Below are 19,287 nucleotides of genomic sequence, written 5' to 3'. Positions count from 1 at the left end.
CCATTTTGGCAGTTGTATGACATGGCTGATGTGAGGGCTGTGCCAACCTGCTGGGCTATCTTAGTCTCTGTGTTTGGAAGAAACTGGGGCAGAACCTTTGCAGAGGTTGTCTCAGGCCTTTTGCAAGTGCTGCCCCAGCCCGCCTCACAGTGGCATGGTGGGGCTGCCAGGACAGGGCTCGCTCGCTGGCTCTGCCACAGCTCTGTCATGCAACCAGGGATGTTAGTTGCTTTTGCGGGTGAAGGCTTTTACATAACACAGCTTTGCAAGCAGTTTTTGAGAAGTCTTCTGTCACAGGTAAAAAGTAAAGTAAGAACTTTTTAAGAACTTAAGAACTTTTAAAAGTACTTTTTAACAACTTCCAGGAGGAAATGATTAGTGACCTGCTGCTCCACTTAGACATGTACAAATCTATGGGGTCAGATGGGATCCACCCAAGGGTACTGAGGGAACTGGTAGAGGAGCTTGCCAAGCCACTCTCCATCATTTATCAACAGTCCTGACTAACTAGGGAGGTCCCAGAAGACTGGAGGTTAGCCAACATGACACCTATCTACGAGAAGGGCAGGAAGGAGGATCCGGGAAACTACATCCTGACCTCAGTGCTAGGAAAGGTTATGGAGCAGATCATCCTCAGTGCCATCACATGGCATGTGCAGGACAGTTGGGGAATCAGGCCCAGTCAGCATAGGTTTATGAAAGGCAGGTCCTGCTTGACAAGTCTGATCTCCTTCTATGACAAGGTGACCCACCTAGTGGATGAGGGAAAGGCTGTGAATGTTGTCTACCTGAACCTTAGTAAAGCCTTTGACACCGTCTCCTACAGCATTCTCCTGGAGAAACTGGCTGTTTATGGCTTGGATGGGTGTACTCTATGCTGGGTTAAAAGCTGGCTGGATGGCCGAGCCCAAAGAGTGGTGGTGAATGGAGTTACATCCAACCTAAAGGATTGATTCTGTGATTCTATGAACTGATTTGTGAGCTGGCCTCTTGGTTTGAGAAAATTATGAGCTGGGATTGGGGAGGAGGCTGCTGTTTACTAAGCACTCAGCTGCTAATTTACTTTTACTTTGTATTTTATATTGGAGTATAAGGCTTCAATATAATGTGTAATAAACAGGCTGTAGTTTTCAAAGCATTTTGCAGAAAGGAAAATAGGAAGCATGAGGCTCAAAGCTATGTGAAGGAGTTTATTAGTTGCCAGGTGCAAAGCTCAAAACTCATCCTCATTTGTTTTCACTGGGCCACGCTTTTATCAGTCTCAGCTGTTTAAAGACGTTGATGGCTCAGCTGACTGTAAAACTACAAACCTACAACCACAAACCAGTATTTATCATCCCAAACTTGTTTTCTGGCAAGCTAATGTGACTTTTGTGTTAATATTTTTCCCCAGTAGAAGTGTAGATCTTTTATTACAGTTTCTACATCATTATTACTCTTTTTATTAAATTTGTTAGCATTTACTCTCAGATTTCAGGTTTGCATAGGTAGAACATCTGGAAAGCTTTCTATATTGTTCCATGATAACTGATCTTTGGAAGTTTGTGAGCTGTGAGGATTAGAGTTTGAATATCCTTAACCATACTGTTTGTTCCCCCCAAACCACCTTTCCTAACCTTTGGTCCTTCACTTAAGCAACCCATCATAAGTCCTGCACAGTTCTGAACTGCTCTTCCCCAGCACCCCATAATGTGTCCCATGCACCCTGGCAGTAACCCCTCAGTCTATAGGGTGCTGCAGGGAGCCTCTCCCATTGACCTCCCGTGTTGGGTGTCAGCCCCAGCCCATGGGGCTGATGGCCCCCTGGGCCAACCCCAGCTCCCCTGGGACTCCCTTGCTTGGACATGGCTACTGGGGTTCCTTTGCTGGTTGTCATACTTGCGTGCTCCTGAGTGGGTGTGGAGATAATCACCTTAATCTGCCAGTAACCCGAGTGAAATGTGGAGTGCCCCCGTTTCCGTTACAGCTGTTTAATGCTTCCCACTGCCAGCTCCAGAGTGTGCTGCTGCCAGTGGCTTCAGCTGTAGATCTTGTTGTCACAGGCACTCATCATGTGTGAAAGCTGTGGAGATCTCCCTCAGCTGCTGAGTTGTACTGACTCATCAGGCCATTTCTGGATGGTTTTATCTGTCTATTAATAAACCAGCTTGAATTACTTCCACTTGTGCCTAGGCAGAGCTGAACTCCTTGAACCCTTTTGTCTGTTTATTTAAATTACGTATGATTTGAGGGCATACTGATTTGGGCAAATTATCTTTTTTTTTTCTTTTTTTTTTCTGTATGGCTAGATCCCTTAATGGATCATAAAGCAATGAGCCAGTTCACTTTCATCTCTCATACTGGATGCTCACTTATTGAAACCTCTACTTGCTTGATTCTTTATGAAGCTTTTTAACCGCACAGAAGCATTCTTCCCCTATAGAAATGGGTATTGGGGCTCCCACTTGTTTTAGGGGCATTTCAGTTTAGAAATGTAATTGCTAAGCATTCTCAGTTCATGCCGCTCTCCATGTTTTCATCCACACATTCTTTAGGTTAAAGCAAACCCTGTCCTTGCCCCTCTCTTCCCCTCCCATCCTCTCCTATAAAAGAAGGGCTGGTATGTTTTCAGTTCTTTCTTAAGGAGGACGTTAATTTATGCCTGTGGATTTGAAAGAAGAAGCTGTAAAAGGAAAGGCAAACAAACTTTGACATAGAATTCTGTTTTTCTGACAGTGTAAGATCCACCAAGGTCAATGGGAGGATTGCATGACCCTGAAAAGAAGAATAGACTCCTAAATTAAATAGTTTACATGTTTAGACCTCTAGTTGCCTGAAGGAGCTGTGCCCTTTTTTTTTTGTTTTGTTTTTAGCTTTAGATTTAGACTGTAGTTTCTGCTTACACAAATACCTTAATAAAAACAAATACAGCTCACTGGAAATACACTAAGTTGTTGATGCCTATGTTTACCTACTTTATTAGGCATGTTTACAGTATGCTACTGCATTTCCACTTCTCTACTGATCTAATAAAGTAAATATAGTAAATCAAATGAAATTAGCTTCATTTCACACTTACTCAGTAGTGGATCCAGTGTCCTGCAAGATCTGCTTTTTATTTTTAAAACAAATCAGACAAAACGTAGTTATTTCTCTATAATTTATTTTCCCCCCAAATTATTATTTTGGTAAGCTAGTGGTTTTGATGTTAGAAAGATGTAGCATGCATTACACTGATGTTCATTAGGTTAAAATGCCATGGTGAATTCACAGAAGGTGTGGAACAACAAATTAAAAAATTGAATTTGAACTATAGTAATTTTCATTAAAGCTAGAATTCATTAATGTTGTGAAGCATATTGTACAGGAGCAGTTTTCATTCTCATATTTCAGTGTGATTCATATTGCAAAAAGTGTTTTAAAAAAAGGAGAAAATCCATAACAGAGACTTTGTTTGTCTCTAAAGTCACTTAACTGACTGTGATTTTTCTTCCAATTTTGCTTACCAGTGCTGTGTTTTGGCTATGATGTGAGAACAATGTTGATAGGACACTGATGTTTTTAGTTGTTGCTGGGTGATGTTTATACTAAGTCAAGGACTTTTCAGTTCCTTGGGCCCTACCAACCAGAGGGCTGGGGGGGCACAGGAAATTGGGAGGGGACACAGCCAGGACAGGTGACCCAAGCTAGCCAAAGTGGTATTCCATACCATATGACATCATGCTGAGTATATAAAGGGTCCGGGGTTGGAGATTGTAATGGATATAACTTTAAATGGTTGTAATCCATGATTTGAGTTTCATGTTATAGGAATGACTATAGCAGCAACCACCTGAACCATTGGAGGACAAGCCTTACAAGAAGCGGTGCAAGTGCAGCAGTGACCTGACCTGTGCTGGCTTTGATGCCCGATAACCCCATACCACACACAACCTCTCTTCTCCTGAGTGACCACCATAAGAGCTCGTGTTCATGGACTAAATGAACTCAATGGACATTGTGTGGACATTTTGTGGACATTTTTACAGGGGTGGTGCATAGACTAGGGGAATGATTTCTGTGTATTATGTCAAAGGATGGAAAGGGTGATGGTGGTTAATGAGGTGGTATTGGAGAGTGTGGCATGATGTAAATTGTATGGAATAAGGGGTGGATACTGTCCTGGTTTCAGCTGGGACAGAGTTAACTTTCTTCTTAGTAGTTAGTACAGTGCTGTGTTTTGGCTATGATGTGAGAACAATGTTGATAGGACACTGATGTTTTTAGTTTTTGCTGGGTAATGTTTATACTAAGTCAAGGACTGTTCAGTTCCTTGGGCCCTACCAGCCAGAGGGATGGGGGGGGCACAGGAAATTGGGAGGGGACACAGCCAGGACAGGTGACCCAAGCTAGCCAAAGAGGTATTCCATACCATATGGCGTCATGCTGAGTATATAAACTGGGGGAAGAAGAAGGAAGGGGGGGACGTTTGGCATTATGGCGTTTGTCTTCCCAAGTAACTGTTACGCATGATGGAGCCCTGCTTTCCTGGGGATGGCTGAACACCTGCCTGCCCATGGGAAGTGGTGAATGAATTCCTTGCTTTGCTTTGCTTGCATGCGTGTCTTTTGCTTTACCTATTAAATTGTTCTTATCTCAACCCACAAGTTTTACATTCCTTTCCGATCCTCCTTGCCATCCCTCTGGGTGTGGGAGAGTGAGCAATCTGCTGCATGGTGCTTGGTTGCCAGACGGGGTTAAACCACGACATCAGTTTTCTATAGCATTCTTATATCTGCAAGCTCTGTACTGGCGTTGCCATTCCTGTAAAGCTTATGACGATTTTAGGATCAGTCCTTTAGGTAGCACTGTGCAAGAGTGCTCATCCTCAGTAAACTCTTGTATAAATGCATTGTCCTAATTATAAGAGGTATAGCTCTTATTCCCAGTTGAAGTGTCTCTTTTTCCCATTGCCTCTTATACTACTTACAGCACCTTAATATTTGTAAAGTTTTCAAGCTTTATAAAAATCAAACTGATTACCGCTCCTCTAATTTTATTTGTAGACAGTTTAGCAAATTTGACTTCAGTAAAATCCCCTTGCTCTGGGAAGCAATGGCAATTGAATGGTCAACTGCTGTGACTATGTTTGGTGGAAGTTTGGTAAAAAAAAGTATAGCAGGTGTTCCAAAAGTTAAACTCAAAATATTTATTTTATTGAAAATGCATAGTAGGTGCCTTGACGTAATTCTTTCTACTTTGTTATTTCAAAAAGGGAAGTGGCAGGATTTTGCAGTTTGCAGAGAACAAAGCAGTGTTGTATGTATTGGAATTTCATTGCACAACATATTCATGGTTGGATATACCTAGCTTAATTAGGCAAATAATAGATGTAACATTTTGATTATATGGCGGATGACTTGAAAAATGTAGCAAAACCTCCATTAACTCTAAACCTACTGATATAGAAAATACCTGTCAATCAACGTGACTCATACAAAGACTCCAATGTGAAAGACTCATAGAAAGACTCATATCCTGTGGATAACAATAGTTTTTCCAGCATTGAAAACCTTTATATGAGAAAGGATAGTCTTCCAGCTGGTGCTTGTGATCCCTTGTTATCTACCATTGACTATCTGTGTGAGCTGAAACACTTCAGTGTCATTCCTGGGTATTTGTTTCCCACTTATAAAACAGGAGGGATATCAACGGCTTTCCCATCAAAGCATTGTTCCAGCACTCTTGATGGTGTTTCCACAAGTGCTGATGCCCAGAGAGAAAGCAGTTAAGAAAGAGAGCAATAGGTATGTCTTCTGGTGGTCAAGCAACTAGAGAAATTGGGAGGGGGGGGGAGGGGGGGGAAGAGGCATATTTCTGTCTCCTTCAACTCAGCCAGAGTTTTGCTGCTGAGTAATATGGGAAGGGAATTAGTCAGTGCTAAGTTTTGGGGTTTTAAAAAAAAAAAAAAATGCTTGAAATTTATTTGCTTACGTTGCTAAAAACATTCTTGTTAGATGTTGTTAATTAATGCTGCTTGATCTGATTGAGTCATTTAGGTTACATTTAGGTTAGATTTTCCTTTGAGCATTGAGGGCTCTATCCTGCAAAGTGCTAAGCATCCTCTGTTCCCACAGATTTCTCAGTAGGAGCTGAGAACACAGCATGTCCCAGGAGGTGGCTGGGTCCTCATGAGGCTGGATCGCACAGATTCTAGCGTAATTTAAAAATACGATGAAGCTTTTCAAATGTGTTTTGATTAATACATCATGAACTCTCCCACAGTAATAATTTCTGTGCCTTACTATATCACTATAAGTATTTCATTAAGCAGTAAAATCTTGCTATATTTTTCAGGCCCTCTGCTATACATGTCCTGCTGTGAAAGGAGACTGCAATTTTTCCTTTTAATTTTTTCTGGTGCAAATAAGTGATATGGTTTTACTGTCCATTTCAACACAGGCAGCAATTTTGAACAGTTATCCCACTTCTTTTGGGCTTAATGATGCTATGAGATGATGAAAAGTGAGTGACCTTTCAACATGGAGTGAAATATTCACTTTGCCACCAGGCTTCTGATTTTCTGTTCTGGAGGAGCAGCCTCTGCAGTAGCCCCATAGCACCTGACAGGGCTGTGAAAGAAATTGGGATGTTTATTGATCTAGGTACTTGCATGACTCACATCACTGATGCATCTGATGATAAACAATTGTGTGAACAGGTGAGCAGTTTGACTCATGTTTGCTGGTAAGTTTTTCAGAGCAACTTTTTGAGGACATTAAAATGCAATGTACCTACCCACTTGGGGCAATATTACTTGTTTGTTTTTTTTTTGTGAACTCACTTTCCTCAAGAAAAACCTGAGATCCCAACCCTCAAACTAAAAAAACATAATAAAAAATTTCCCAAGTATTCATGTTTACATTATTTTGACTCTACCTACTTTGAACTATTTGCATTTTGCTTACTGTGCTGTGTTTTATGTATCCCGACATGCCTGAGAAGGCAGTTTGGATCTTGGTAAAACTGGCCCAGCTTTTAAGATGTAGATATCTGAATTAGATTTTTGAATCTATATTTAGGTTTCTCAGTACAATGGCCTCAGTAAACAGGGTGATGAGCACTTGCAGCTGCATTACTGCTTCCATTGATGACTTCTCTGCAGTCTGGAGCACTGCTGGCTGAACAATTCTTCAAGTCATTGCAAGTGTATGTGGTGTCAGTGAAGCATCAAGAAAGAAGGAGCTATTCTTTTGTGTTTGATCCTTTTTCTTTTTTATTTCATTCTATAGGTTAATTGTTTTTGTTCTCTTCATACTATCTCATTTTTTACATTAGTATCTGACTATTAAAGGCTCTGAGGAGATCTTCAGTTTGAGAGGTCTGTGTTAGTGAAAGGCTTACTGGTTTTAATCTCACATTAGCAGAAGACTGAAGTTTTCTGTTCATGTTTACTCATTCTCTATATTTACTGGAAATACTTCATAATAGAATGATTACAAAACTTGCCATTTGGAGGTAATTTCCCATCTTCAGGATGCTTTACAAATTTTGGTGGCTGTGTGTGCTAAACTGTACAGATAGAGCAAGGAATAAGAAAGGGATGGAGTACATAATCTCTGAAATTATTTTATTGCAGATTTGCTGGTGAAGAAGCTGCTATAAGGCTAAACCTTCACTTTTTTTGAAGTCAGTGAGAGTTTTGCCAATTGAATGGGGCTGAGATTTCATTGTGTGTTTTGAAAAGTATGTATCAATTTTGATTGCCTCAGTATGAATCTTATTTTACCAGTTTTTCAAAGATATTTACATGCTGGCTTCATAAAAGATGCTTAGGTAGCCAAATTCCTTTTAAGAGAACTAAATTTCTATAGAAATCCATGATTAAATGGATATTTTTTATACCTTTGTAAGTACATTGAATTATCTAAAATGGTGAATATGTACTGATGGGATTTTTAAGGGAATATAAACAGTTTAAGTGTCTAATTGCCATTTCTGCGCATTTTTTTGCCTATTTTTTAAATTTGGACTATAAAGCCTTATTTTCAAAACTGCAGATGGTTCCTCCTGATTTCTGTTGGAGATGTAGAGGTTCAGCATGCATGAAAGGTAAATCAGTGTCTAGGACACTTTGTAGTTACTGATCGTCTTTTGAAAATGTGTGCATTTTTTCTTGCTGGGAGACATATAGCAAGTCACTGTAACAGAGCTGGGAATAGAACTACCTCTGCAGGAATACAGGGGCTTCCTAAGTATTTAGTTTTATGGTAAGACCAGGATCTAATTAAGACTCGTGGAGGGATTTTTTAAATTGTATCTTTACAAATTAAAATGGTATTCAAAATCTAACTACATGTTGGGGTAGGGTACTAAAATTAAAATTATCTTTTGTTATTTGTTCTATAGTTTGCTTAGCATTTTCTGTAGGAATGTCTGCCAGACTATGTTCAGGTACAGTTGTCTGAGTATAGTATGAAATTAATATTTTGTGAGCAGTGATGCATCTAGAGGCATTCTTTGGCCCAAGAACAGTCCATATATTTAGGAATTGTTCCTTATTAGATGGGCTGTTACTAAATATGCCTAAATGCAAAAAAAAAAAAAAAAAAAAAAGTGCAGTATGCTTTCTATTGCATTCTGTTAGGAAGAAGAAATCAGAGTATGATATTCAAGAACAGATAAAATTAATGAGAAGTTGGTGGAAGAATTGTTTCAGATCTTAGCCAATGCTGCCACTTCAAATGCATAAAAAGCTCTTGAACTGAAATTCCCTGCTGCTATTATTTTGCACAATATTGAAATACAGTACAGGGGTATGCTTTGAATTTTTTTCCATGAGTAACATCGAGAGTCATCAATGTCATATTTAACCTACAATTTTGTTCTCTGAGATACTAGTAAGAAAGGGAAGTAACATTTTACTCATAACTCACTGAAACTAGCAATGGGAAACCTTGCCAATGCAAAATTTTTCCATAAATTTTATTTAAGCTCCTTTTCCAACCTCCTTTTCCAATGGTGTGGTTTTGACTGTGTTAGTGTAATGGGACAGCAGGATGAGCCAAACACCTCAGTTTTGCAAGCAATCCTTGCAGCTGTGTAGCATAGTAGTCGGGAACAGCGATTGTTGCCTTGGATTAAAATGTAGGCAGGATATGGGTCCATGGTATATCATAATCTAGCAGTTTTCAGAGGTGCTGGGTGCCACCTTATTGGCTTGACCAGGAGACTGTGTGTACCTGTAAGCAACAGATAAATACCTGGTTGTAGGTATGCCAGTGGTCCTCAATTATGTGAATGCATTATAATGGCATGAATAAACTGGGTTGGACAATTTCATATGTAAAATCTATTGCAAAACTTGCGGTATGTGATTTTCTTATGTTGGATGTATGCAAGAATATGCATTTTACTTTAGAGTATTCAAAGAAACCTATAGTTTGGCATTCAAATTCTATATTTGAAAGTTATATATTCAGTTTGTACTGATGTTAATGGAAACTGTATGTATGGGATTAACAGAAAAAATCAGGTTTAGTCCATAAATACAATATTTCAGCTATACCCAGAAGCATTTGGGACTTAATTGGGGGGGGGAGGGAAGGGGGGAAAAATTTGGATTTTGTCAGATATCTCAAAGACCTGAAGAGCAAGAGTGTTTCAATTTACTTTTCCCCCGCACAGCAGTGGCTGTCACACACCTCATTAGATAAACAAGCAAAATGCCAACTAATTAATAAATGTGTTGAGTGGTCGAAGAAGGTTGCCTAGCAGTTTTCTACTTTGCCAAACACTGCATGTAAAGGAAAGGAACCTTTTCACTTCTTAGGGAGTGGGGAGATGATTCAGTCCAAGTGGTAGTGCTTTGGTTGGGGGTCTGACCTTTTGTTGTCCTGGGCCTGAGTTTGCCCTAGATGGTAACCTAGATGGTAACCACAGAAACCACTGAGGGAGGGTATATAAACTGCTCCCTGAGAGCCTGATTCAAATTCTCCTGAGGAACAGCTGGCCCACACCTTGGTGGATCTTCCCTTACTTGGGACACCAGGTAAGGATACTTTCCTGGGAACTGAGTGATACTTATTAGGTAGATTATAAGGAATTTGGAATAGAAGCAGAATAATCCTCACTCACAGAGTGGTGTAATTGTTATCCACTTAACAAGTGCCTTCTCTCAATAAACCTCACTTTGTAACTTGGACTTGGAACCTTATTCCTTCAAGGGGCAGATAGTGGCAGAGGGTCTGACCACGACATAGGGACACAATGAAGCTAAACAGTGAATGTCTCCAGGAATTTATATGAGTTTATTTATGTTTTTAATGATTGGTAAGATGCTGGAATTATCTGCTAAAATGATTGGGCAAACCTTCCTATGACAACACTCTCTTCTGTTGCTTGGATCATTGTTAAACTATAACTGTTCAGTTTGCAATTTGCCTTGTGTCTCTGCCTTGGGATAATGGTTGTTTCTTTTTGTGTCCTTTTATTTTAATTTGAAAGCTTTCAACACAGAGGCTTTGTACAGGGGTTAGACAAAGGGTTTCTGTTCAACTGATCTGAATTGAAAACTGAGTTACTAGAATTACAATCACAAGAACCTCAGAACAGCCTTCCAATAGGAACAATGTGGACCAAAACTTCATGGCTTTAAGATAATTCTTAATTGGCTCCAAAAAGAGCATATCATGGTTGCCTCTGACAGCAGTCCTCCAAAAGGAAAAGAAAGAAACTGAAGAGAGGAAAAATGTTTTTCCTTAAAAACCAAAACCAATAAAAAACAAAATAAACCCCAAACTGTAGAAAACACATAGTGGAAGAAGATGTGCCCAACCCTGGAAATAAGGTGCCTGAAGGCTGTGATCATATATGCTGCTCTGGCTGCAGCTGAGTTGGGTTAAGAGGTTACTTTCCTGAGTTTTTGTGCTCTGTATCCTGGAGAAGACTGAAATTGAATGAAGAGCTAATGGGGAGGATGGATGGAGAATTCAAACCAGTGGAATCAGTGAATAGAAGGAAGAACACAGGAGAGAAGTTTAAAGAGAATCTGTCAACAGGAGGTAGCTGGGACTGGTCAGATAGGGGGACTGCAACCAGGAAGCTGCTTTTGTAGTTCTAGATGAAATGGCCTGATTCTGGTATAGTCTGATTGTGGACAACCTGGCTTTGCACACATAGCCATATTTTAGTGTAACTCTTTCTATGTATAAAATGAGTGACACACAGCACACACTTCCCCCCCCCCCCCCCCCCCCCCCCCAAGTGTCTTTGATTTGCTTATTTCATAGGTGCTATTTTTGGAATAGTCCTCATTTTTCATCAATAGATTTGCCTGGGACTTTTCATAAGTCATCACACATGCACATTCTCCAACATCTAGAGTAAAAGATTACCCAGAGTCACTTGTTATTTTCTGTATAAGTGCAGGTACACCATGGGCAGTTTTGATTTATAGTGAAAGGAAGTGTCGTGGTTTAACCCCGGTCAGCAACCAAGCACCACACAGCCACTTTCTCACTCACCCTCACTCAGAGGGACGGGGAGGAGAATCAGAAATGAATGTAAAACTCGTGGGTTGAGATAAGAACAATTTAATAGGTAAAGCAAAAGACACGCATGCAAGCAAAGCAAAGCAAGGAATTCATTCACCACTTCCCATAGGCAGGCAGGTGTTCAGCCATCCCCAGGAAAGCAGGGCTCCATCATGCGTAACAGTTACTCAGGAAGACAAATGCCATAATGCCAAATGTCCCCCCCTTCCTTCTTCTTCCCCCAGTTTCTATATTCAGCATGATGTCATATGGTATGGAATACCTCTTTGGCTAGCTTGGGTCACCTGTCCTGGCTGTGTCCCCTCCCAATTTCCTGTGCCCCTCCAGCCCTCTGGCTGGCAAGGCCCAAGGAACTGAACAGTCCTTGACTTAGTATAAACATCACCCAGCAACAACTAAAAACATCAGTGTCCTATCAACATTGTTCTCACATCATAGCCAAAACACAGCACTGTACTAACTACTAAGAAGAAAGTTAACTCTGTCCCAGCTGAAACCAGGACAGGAAGAAAGAGTGTATGGACAAATTTCAGTTCTTTACAAGCATCTGGTTCTATCTAGCAGCAAACTTAGCTGTGACTGATGCTGGGTCATCAGTTACTTGATCACAGGGGATACAGGAATTCATTGAACTAATGTGTTTCAGAAAGACATTTAAGGTGGCCCATATATCTGAAAACAAATTGCTGAGATGCAGACATGCACATTCAAAACATTTAAAAGGGTACTTAAAAAGCCTTTTAGAAATTCATGAACCTAGTTTTAATCAGGAACCCAGAAAATAGCACAGATGTGAAATGTTTCACAGGCCAATTGTATAGCAAGCTGCAAATATTAAAAAAAAAAAAGAAAAAGAAAAAAAATTGCTGACCAGAATTTGCACCATTTTGGAATACATCTTGAAATTTTTAGCAAAGTGATTAAGTACTTGTTTTTAGAAATACTAGAAGCATGGCAGGGGACAGAAGTCTTTTATTTTCTGTGCAACTTGTCTGTAATATTCTTTGTCAAGTATTAAAGACTCCCTTGGATTTCAGTGGGGTTTAATTCAAGTTCTAAATTCTGTAACAGAAAAGAAAACAAATTTTTATATGGTGAGAATATTCTTGCTGCCCTTGATTAACAGTTACTTTTTCTATAGCTGTGCTAGTATGTGCATGAAAACTTAGGTCCACTTCCTTTTAATTTTTGTCTTATTTGTGGAGACATCTAATTCTCATTTCCAGAAGTTAATAAGGTTGTTTTCAATAATTGTTATTTTATTTAAATACATCAGGTTTTATTTCAATGTTTAAAAAAAAGCACAAGTCCTCTGCTTCAATAGTTATTTCATTGTGTGAAAGAGCAAAAAGCCTGTATATTTATTTGTATTTTAAAAAGCCTTATGCAAACTTTTATTTTCAGAACTATGTCATGTCATGTGCTATCTTCTGTATTTCTAACTTGTGTGATTCTAAGTACTGTTTGTCTGTGTGTTTGGAGATGCTGTCGTGGTTTAACCCCAGCTGGCAACTAAGTACCACACAGCTGCTCACTCGCTTCCCCCACCCCCCCATGGGATGGTGAGGAGAATTGGAAAAGGTTAAACCCATGGGTTGAAATAAAGACAATTTAATAATTGAAATAAGGTAAAATATAATAAAAATAATTAGTAACAACAACAGTTGTAATGAAAAGGGGAGAGAGAGAGGAATTAAACCCAATGGAAAAAAACCCACCAAAGACAAGTGATGCACAATAAAATTACTCACTACCCGCTGACCAATGCCCAACCAGTCCCCGAGCAGCAATTGGCCCCTCCTGACCAACTCCCCCCAGTTTATATACTGAGCATGACGTTCTATGGTATGGAATATCCCTTTGGCCATTCAGGTCACCTGTCCTGGCTCTGCTCCCTCCCAGCTTCTTGTGCACCTGCTCACTAACAGAGCATGGGAAACTGAAAAGTCCTTGATTTAGAGTAAGCACTACTTAGCAACAACTAAAACATCAGTGTGTTATCAACATTGTTCTCACACCAAATCCAAACCACAGCACTGTACCAGCTACTAAGAAGAAAATCAGCTCTATCTCAGCCAAAACCAGGGCAGATGAACATCACTTTGTGGTTAGTGTTTTTTGCAACTGGAACTTTTTCCAGTTCTGTTTATATTTTTGTCACATTACTGGGACTGTATTGTAAAGGTATCATAGAATCATAATCATGAATGAATGGAATACAGTACTTACTGATCTTTACACTTGTATTTGCTAATAGTATTTATTTCACTCAAGAATGTGATTTGCAATACATTAAAAATGTGTGTTGTATTATTATAAATATACATTTATAAATACGTTTTAAAAGTCTCCTATATTTTTTAATAAAGACATTATGAAGTGAATAGTAGAAATAGTTAATGAAATAATTTACCTAATAAGATAATTCAGAATGCTGCCATAGTTTTATGTATATTTCTGAAAATGGGCTTCAGCGGAGTGCTTCCTTAACTGATGTGTGCTGAGTGGGATGGATTTTTTTCAAAAACTCCGGAGTGGAAAAGCAGGATTGTTTTTCATGTAGCATGACTGCATTCTTTTTTCATAGAAAGGTAATGAAATGTTTAATAGCACAGTAGTTGTACATACCAAGTGATGAAATATTTTGCTAATTCACTTGTTCATTACTTGTCAAATAACATTTATCATTCACTCACGGTTGTGATAATTAAGCACCAAAAGGAGAATTTGCATTAAATTTCTCTGGCCTAACTGTAAGTAACATAGTAGTAATTTTTGCTTATTTTTCAATTGCTTTTATAGCGGTTTGGGGATTTTTTTTCCCCCCCTCTTTTCAAATGAAACAAAATGGTTGTCTCCAGAATGCGATTTTGGAAGGTTTGTCTTTTGGCAGTGTCCATTAAGCAGAACAGATCTTTTTGCCATAGAAAATTGCTGCTTATGGCTGCTGGGTCTCATCTGCTATTACTTGCATGGTTGTCATCTTTGTACAAATTGGAAGACAGACTTGATTTTGAAGCCTTTTGCAGTGTGTTTTTGAATTGGAATTCTCTTCAGAAAATTTCCTAATTCAAATAAGGTCAACTACAAAAAAAGGAAAAAGATTAATGAATTTTGTTTCTTGTTAAGTATTCCAATTTTTTTTGTGTAAATAGCCTACCTAGTTTTTCAGCTGGCCAATACCTAAATGCCTTCATCTCCTACCAGTTCTCAAGACACTTGTTCAAAGGTCAGACATTTTAGGAATGCAATTTGAAAGTTTTGTTAAGTTTTGTTTGGATGGAATCCCACAGTACATCTGAAAACCATAATTTCCACCCTGTATTTGTGATGTGGTTTATTGCCAAGCTATTAGGTTTCAAACAATCTCAGACCAGTTACTAGAGAAGAGAGTGTCTGTGTTTGTGGTGGAATACTTTTGGGAACAATTTTCTTTCATTTGAGGAAAAAGGCTGGTCAAAAGTAAAATAGTAGGAAGGGTCTGGCTTCAGGATCAAATTATAGTCTTGTTGAAGTAGAAGAGGAGGCTAATGGGTATGAAAGTAACTGAAATCCATTGAAAGATTTGGAAGCATTTTCAAAGATAAGGAAACAAAGGAGTGAAGATGGAAGTGGAAATATTTGCTGTACAATTAGTGGACATTCATGAAATGTTCTCCTGTTACATGTTATGTGTAGATACTAAAGGTGAGTAGTAATTTTGAGAATTTATAGATAGAAATTGGTAAAAGAATACAATTTCAGTTGCTTCTGTTCAATTGGACCTTGTTCTTATTCCTTCTTATTGTCTCATCTAGAAGAGAGTAAAAACATCAGGTCTATATCATGCTGTGCTTTCAAAAATATTATACAGATCATTTAAAAGGCCCTTTGGCTCAACATATAATTTTATTTTTCTTATCAAGATTTCACTAATCTTTTATTTAGCTCACCAACTTGTTCAGAAGTTGCCCCTGACATATAATCAATACGACAGTAGCATTTAATCTTACATATTTGTCCATAGCTTGCTTTGCTTAGTCTTAGTATTTTTTCTTCAGTTATAGGGCTTCATGCATCCTTTAATAGCATTACTTCATTGATGAGTTAGATCTATGATTTTGGATATTGTAAACAAAAAATAATATCTTCTGAATTCTGTACCTCCAGATGCATTAAGAAAGTCTTATTTACTGTCTTCTTATCTCTTGTTGTAGATTGGCATGTCTATCATAAGATTCCACATGACAAAAAATCTTGTTTCTTCAGCAAGTTTGTGAGCTACAACATTAGCACATGGAACTCTGGCTCTAATAGAGGCAGCTAAAACTGGAATAGAAACTAGATCACAATTTCCACACTTAATAAGGCAGGAAGTCAGCTGTTGCCATGGGACAGAGCTGGCTGAATTGTCATAGGCATTCCATAGACATAAATCTTAGACTTGTGCCAGATACTTCATGCTTTCCTGCTGTGCAAAACAGCTCGATATTTGATTTAAAGGATTTCTTTTCTAAAGAGGAATTGCAAGTAGCAGAGTTGAGATAACGTGAATTTGATGGGAAGATACATCATACACTCCAGCTCCATGTCACTGTTGTAGCTTCAAGATGCATGTCTGATTCTGGGGTTTATACTGTGATGGGTAAAAACTGCAGTTCAAGGCACAGAAAACAATCTTAAAAATTGATGTAAAGAGATGAAGCTGGTACTTTTCCTTTTTATGAACATGCTATATTGCAGTAACCTTAGTTTTGCTGCCTTTTTCAGTTTTCATGGATTTTTTTTCCTTTTCCCAAGAGCTTACATTTTGGGGTAATATTTTGCTTGGTAATATAATCAGTTTGGATTCTGGATTCATTTTTAACTAGCTTTGAGAAATTAGAGCAATGTTAAATGCAGGTGAATCTGCTTGTTCTATATCAAAATGGGACAGATTAATCTGAAAAGTAGCAATTATGTTGTGGATCCCCATCTACTTTAAGAATTAGTTCCCAAAAGCAGATAGACCTTTGTAGGATAATCTCTCTGAAGAAGGAACATAAATGGTTAAAACACATTAGAAAAAGCTTGCAAGAAATGCCCTGTGAATAGAATTGTTGCTATGTGTATTGGGTTTTCGTGGCAAGGTTTTGGTAGCAGAGGGACTACAGGGTTGGCTTCTGTTAGAAGATGCCAGAAGCTGCCACCATGTCCAATGGAGTCAGTGCCAGCTGGCTCCAAGACGGACCCACCGCTGGCCAAAGTGGAGCCAATCAGTGATGGTGGTAGCGCCTCTGTGATAACATATTTAAGAAGGGGGGGGGGGGAAGAACTGCTGCAGGACAGCATCTGGAAGAGAGGAGTGAGACTATGTGAGAGCAACAACTGCAGATACTAAGGTCAGTGAAGAAGGAGGGGGAGGAGGTGCTTCAGGTGCCAGAGCAGAGATTTCCCTGCAGCCTGTGGAAAAGATCATGGGGAGGCAGGCTGTCCCCTTGCAGCCCATGGAAGTTAACAGCGGAGCAGATATCCACCTGCAACCTGTGGAGGACCCCATGCCAGAGCAGGTGGATGCACCTGAAGGAGGCTGTGACCCTATGGAGAGCCTGTGCTGGAGCAGGGTCCTGGCAGGACTTGTGGCCCCACGGAGAGAGGACCCCATGCTGGATCAGGTTTGCTGGCAGGACTTGTGACCCTGTGGGGGACCCACGCTGGAGCAGTCTGTTCCTGAAGGACTGCACCCTGTGGAAGGGACCCAGGATGGAGCAGTTCACAAAGAACTGTAGCCCATGGGAAGGACTCACATTGGAGATGTTTGTGTAGGACTATCTCCCGTTGGTGAGACTCCACGCTGGAGCAGGGGATGAGTGTGAGGAGGAAGGAGCGGCAGAGACAAAGCGTTATGAACTGAACCCAGCCCCCATTCCCCATCCCTCTGTGCTGCTCGAGGAGAGAAGGTAGAGAAATCAGGAGTGAAGTTGAACCCGGGAAGAAGGGAGGGATGGGGGGAAGTTGTTTTAAGATTTGTTTTTATTTCTCATTAACCTACTCTGATTTGATTGGTAATAAATTAAATTAATTTCCCCAATTTGAGTCTGTTTTGCCTGTGATGGTAATTGCTGAGTGATCTCCCTGTCCTTATCTTGACCCATGAGCCTTTCATCGTATTTTCTTTCCCCTGTCCAGTTGAAGAGGGGGAATGATAGAGCAGCTTGGTGGGCACCTGATGTCCAGCCAAGGTCAACCCACCATACTAAGCTGAGGCTGGGGCTCTACACATAAATATTATTTCAAACAATACAAAGTTTACATTAAAAACTCATAAACAATGAGACATGACAAGTCTCACTAGTTTCTCCTGTGATGCTTTATTGTTTGTTAAATCACAAAAATTTTACAAGGCCATTTATAGTATGGAGCTTGTTCTGAGCTTAAGGGTTGAGAAATGTATGTACTGTAGGATGCCTTCTGCAGAGGGCCTAAGCTGAATAAAACAAATAACATGATCATTGAGGCTTTATTTACACCAAAGAGTTTAACTATGTTTATGTAGCTAAAGCAATATAACTGAACGAACAAGGATGATGTTGGCTGGTTAGAATCTGTTTATGGGAATGGAAATAAATTATAGTGATATAAGCTGTATTTATAGCAATGTAACTGCAATAGGATTGTACAGAGGAACTGCATTGCCAGAAGGAAAAATCACATCCTTCACTGGAATAATCATGTTGTACTTCTATGTGGAGGCCAGGCCTAAATTAATTCCAGTTGCATTTTTGAGTACTTAAACAAGAAAGATGCTTCAGTAAAGGCTTGATTTGGCTCTGAGAGGTTTTAACACTGAGAGGTGTTGAACATCTGCATCTTCACTGAAGTCTGTGCTTTTTGAAGGTGTTGTATGCCATCACAGTCCTGTGTTTCTGTCTTGGCTCTAAATCTCATTGAAGTCAGCAGGAAAATGCTTGTGTGGCTGCATGACTGGAACCTCTTAAGAGACCTTTGTTAGCCTGGTATATCTTGCTTTCTGACAAATCAGGTGCACGATCATTAGGAAGCAGTTTATCCTGAGTGCAGAAAAATGTGCCAAAACGCGATCATATGTGACAATCACAATGGCAAGCTGGGACACAAACCCAAGTTTTATTCTGTTCAGTAGTTTTATTTCAGCTTTTTACTTCCATAGCCTGCACATAACTAACATGATTACAAGCCCAAGTATAAAGCACCACCGTCTCTCTCAGGGGGCTCAAACAATCTGTTTATTCTCCCCAAATATGAGTTTAAATATGTATGAGAGGAATGGCCTATCTAAAAGACTGTTCCCATGAGAACTTTCTTTGGCATAATACTTCACTAATACTTTTCAGAGTACACTGATCTGGTGACACTTAAGAGAGGACAGCACAGAGATCCCAACATGTACTGAAGATGTGAATTTAGATAGAAAGAAGACAATTAGACATTCCTTTTTTTTTGGGGGGTGGGGGTGTAATAGTGTAAAGGGTTAAACACATCCAGCATAATAAGTAGTGTTTCTAATAAAAACAAATGGTTTATTTTAATTGGAAGTAAATATCCCATTTTCAGGCATTTTGTTTTTTAATCTTTGGTTCACATCTCCTTTAAATGCTTTCCTCTGAAGTGGCAGCATAGGCTTATCAGATTCCATTATTATTATTTCCAACATATTACCATTTGATTTTGGTTTGGCAGATAGATTTACTATTAATGCTTTTCAGATGGAGGTGGCATCAGATTTTGGTGGCAAAATTTTTTCTGTAAGGAGACTTTTTATTACTGGGATCACAGA

The 19,287-nt window shown here is 39.4% G+C and overlaps 1 protein-coding gene across 1 annotated transcript in view; it reads left to right on the top strand.

Moving 5' to 3' along the window:
- Nucleotides 1–19,287, top strand: part of LOC129782999 (protein mono-ADP-ribosyltransferase PARP8-like) — a 160,692-nt gene that overhangs the window by 60,068 nt on the left and 81,337 nt on the right. The gene's annotated exons all lie outside the window — the stretch shown is intronic.

This window comes from Falco peregrinus, chromosome W (assembly GCF_023634155.1).
Source record: "Falco peregrinus isolate bFalPer1 chromosome W, bFalPer1.pri, whole genome shotgun sequence".
NCBI lineage: Eukaryota > Metazoa > Chordata > Aves > Falconiformes > Falconidae > Falco > Falco peregrinus.
The sequence above is the reverse complement of the archived record's forward strand: the minus strand, read 5'-3'. Positions and strand labels throughout refer to the sequence as shown.